The sequence below is a fragment of the Rattus norvegicus genome, chromosome 3 (assembly GCF_036323735.1).
Source record: "Rattus norvegicus strain BN/NHsdMcwi chromosome 3, GRCr8, whole genome shotgun sequence".
Lineage (NCBI taxonomy): Eukaryota > Metazoa > Chordata > Mammalia > Rodentia > Muridae > Rattus > Rattus norvegicus.
The window spans coordinates 168,227,443-168,230,898 of record NC_086021.1 but is presented as its reverse complement, the minus strand read 5'-3'; the positions used below and the strand labels follow the sequence as shown (position 1 = coordinate 168,230,898).

The window sequence follows — 3,456 nt, the reverse complement described above, 5'->3', positions numbered from 1 at the left end:
GTGGCAACAGATACCTGATGAGGCAGGGCAATGGAAGCAGACATGGCCCCTGGTGGCAGCACAGGCCAGAACTCCACCATGGTCCCAAGTGGCATCATCAGCTACTCGCATCAGTCTGTTCTGTCATCAAGTCTCTAGCTCTGCCTCTCTTCGTTGTGCTTGCACCCTTCTGTTTCCATCACTCTTCTGTTTCTCTACTACTTACTTGCTCCTCTTAATGGTGCCTGGAGTCTCTGGGTGTCTGGGGTTGTCTCCATATCTCAGGAGTACATTTTGGCACTGGGCAGGGGTCATCTCAGGCATGGTCTGTCCCTCCTCAAGTCTCTGTGTTGCCTAACTGGTAGTTGTATCAAGCTAACTCCATATCCAGACACCCTGGCACTGGACTGGTGGTCATCTCAGGTACATTTTTTTCAGGGAATGTTAGCCTATTAATCGTTCAGATGTTCATAAGTCAGTATAGACATAGCCTCTCTCCTCTCTGCCATCTACTGATTTACATGTGACACAGCAGCCTCACCTGCAATGCATCTAGGGGCAAGGTATGCAACTTTCTTAAAGAGAATAAGATAACCTCTCTGACATAGTCCTGTCCAAGAAAGAAAATCAGATCTAAACATCATGTTCAATGTGGGAAAACAAGACACTAGAACAGACAATTAGAATAGGGAGACACGTTCAACTCATCAGTAGAATACGGACAAATTCCAATGGCGCTTGGCTCAGTGAAGAGAACACTGAGGACTGTCAGCATGTTTTTATTCATAGACAGGAGACTGAAACAAGAAAAGGCGGTCAGGTGAGAAAAAAGCTTAGCACTGTCAAGACACATAAGGAAAGTGGTGACGGGTGGAGCAAAGATAAGAGTCAGGACAAAATTGAGGCATGGATGTATTGAATACTGTAGAGTACAGAAGGAATAATGACTTTTATTTTTTTATTCACTTTACATCCCAATCAATGCTGCCCTTCCAGTCATCCTCTCCTACAATTCCCCCTACCCTCTCCCCTTCTCCTCTGAGAGGGTAGAGGTCCCCCGGGTATACCTCCACTCTGTACATCAAATCTCTGTGGGGCTAGGTGCATCCTCTCCCATTGAGTCTAGACAAGGCAGCTCAGCTACAACATACCCCATATATACACAGTAACTTTTGGAATAGTCTGTCATCCCAGTAATTTGAGACCCACATGAAGACTTAGCCGCACATTTGCTACATAAGTGCAGAGAGGCCTAAGTCAAGCCTATGTATGCTCAGGTCCAGGTTAGTTGACTCCGTTGGTCTTCCTGTAGCGTTCATATCCCCTCTGGGGCCTTCAATCCTTTGGCCAACTCTTCCATAAGAATCTGCAAGCTCTATCCACCGTTTGGCTATGTGCGTCTGCATCTGTCTGAGTCAGCTGCTGGGTGAAGCCTCTCAGAGGACAGCCATGCTAGACTTCCATCTGCAAGCATAACAACGTATCATTAACAGTGTCAGGAATTGATGCTTGCCCGTGGGATGGTTCTCTAGTTGGACATGCTGTTGCTTGGCTATTCCCTCGGTCTCTGCTCCAGGATTCTGACTTTCAATCAAGTGTAACAAGAAACTATGGAAAGGCTTTTAGTAAACTAACAGTACAATTTGATTGAAGAATTCAGGAATATCTTGCAGAGGAGATTATACTGTAATAATTACCATCAAATCCTTGAAAGCCGGCATGGAAGAGGGGATGGGTGTATTCAACAACACCCACTGAGTCTACCGTGATAGCAGGGCAGATTCCAGGTTTACCTGGTCGTGATCAGAATTGACACATAATGAAATGAACTGCCTCTGATTCAAATGGTTGTGTTTCCACTAGGAGTGTGTGCATCTGCTAGCCACAGCTGTCTAGCAAACTCTCTCTAGACGAAGCATCTTAATGTTACAGTCAGTTATCATTTCTTTTGAGTCAATGGATTATCTCAATGATTCCATTCAGCTGAGCTTACTTGGATTGCTACTGACTGGATATACACCATGTATCTGACTCCAGACTGGAGACTTGCTGAAAAATCATTTTTAATGTTGCTGTGACCATCCAAAAAGCAACTGAAATAAAGGAATCATTCTGTTTATGCCATGAGCTTGATGTACCTATCGACAGTAGACTGGCTCCGTAAGTCTGGGATTGCTATAAGTACTTCCTCATGGCAGAAGAGAGAGTTGAGAAGGTTGTTTACGTCATGGTAGGCAGGAAACACATGGGGGGGTCAGATAATAGAAGAAGAGGAGGAGGAGAAAGAAGAAGAAGGAGGAGGAAGAGGAGAAAGAGAAGAAGGAGTAGGAGAAGGAGGAAGAGGAGAAGGAGAGGAGGAGGAGAAGGAGGAGGAGGAGGAGGAGGAGGAGGAGAAGGAGGAGGAGGAGAAGGAGAAGGAGGAGGAGAAGGAGAAGGAAGGGAGAAGGAAGAGGAGGAAGAGGAGAAGGAAGAGGAGGAGGAGGGGGAGGAGGAGGAGGAGGAGATGATGATGATGGAAAAGTCTAACCTTCAAAAGCCCGCATTGACCTATTCTACAGTTAAGCATGTATCTCCCCACATAGTTCAGCCAAGTGGAGACCAGGCATTTAACACACGGGCCCATGAAGCATTTACATTCCAGTTTCAATGGAATGCCCTTGGCTACAGCAATCCAGCTATTTTCCGTGTGGTCATATATCCTTCAGTAGCTTATCGTGGCCTTTTTGTTGATGTTATAGAACAGCAAGGGAGACAGTAAAAATTCACAAATCTTTCCAACACTTTCCTTAAGTCTATTAATACCTTGATTGGCCAAAGAAAGTCACATGGCCAAATCTAGGGACAGTGGACAGGGGGCTATAGAGTGTGAAGGGCACAGATCCAGAGAAACCATTAACTGGGGCCATCAATACACTCAACTTACCACATGTACATTAGAGAAGTAGAAGATTCACTTGTGAGAGAGGTGTGTCATGATGATTAATTTTGATTGTCAACATAATGGGATTTAGAATCACCTAGGAGACAAACCTCTGGCATATTCCTAACAGGTTTAACAGAGGTTAGAAGACCCACTCTGAATGTGGGGGCACCATTCGGTGGACTGAGTTCCAGACTGAATTAAAGGAGAAAACACTCACTGTTCTACTTTGTCATTAGAGCTACAACAGGGTCAGCTGCCCCATGCTCCTAAGAGCTACCACCGCCATGACTTCCAGGATATGATGGATGGTTCCCAACAGACTGTGAGGCAAAATCAGCTCTTCCTTCCTTACGCCTGCTTTTGTCGGGGGCTTTTCTACAGCAGCAAGACAAATATCAAAAATGAGCATGTAGAATATATTAGACTAAATGGTTTTATAGAGTGCGTCACAAGCTACAGTTTGAATAATGAGACCACGTAGGGAACTAAGCATGAGATTCTGACTAGAGAGAGAGCACAGAGCCTGTGCCCATCACTGCAGACTTTTACTTTTC

General features: G+C 45.2%; 1 pseudogene; it reads right to left on the bottom strand.

The window, feature by feature from the left end:
- Window positions 1-419: 419 nt before the first annotated feature.
- On the bottom strand, window positions 420-542 carry LOC120102066 (small nucleolar RNA SNORA17; annotated as a pseudogene).
- Window positions 543-3,456: the final 2,914 nt, after the last annotated feature.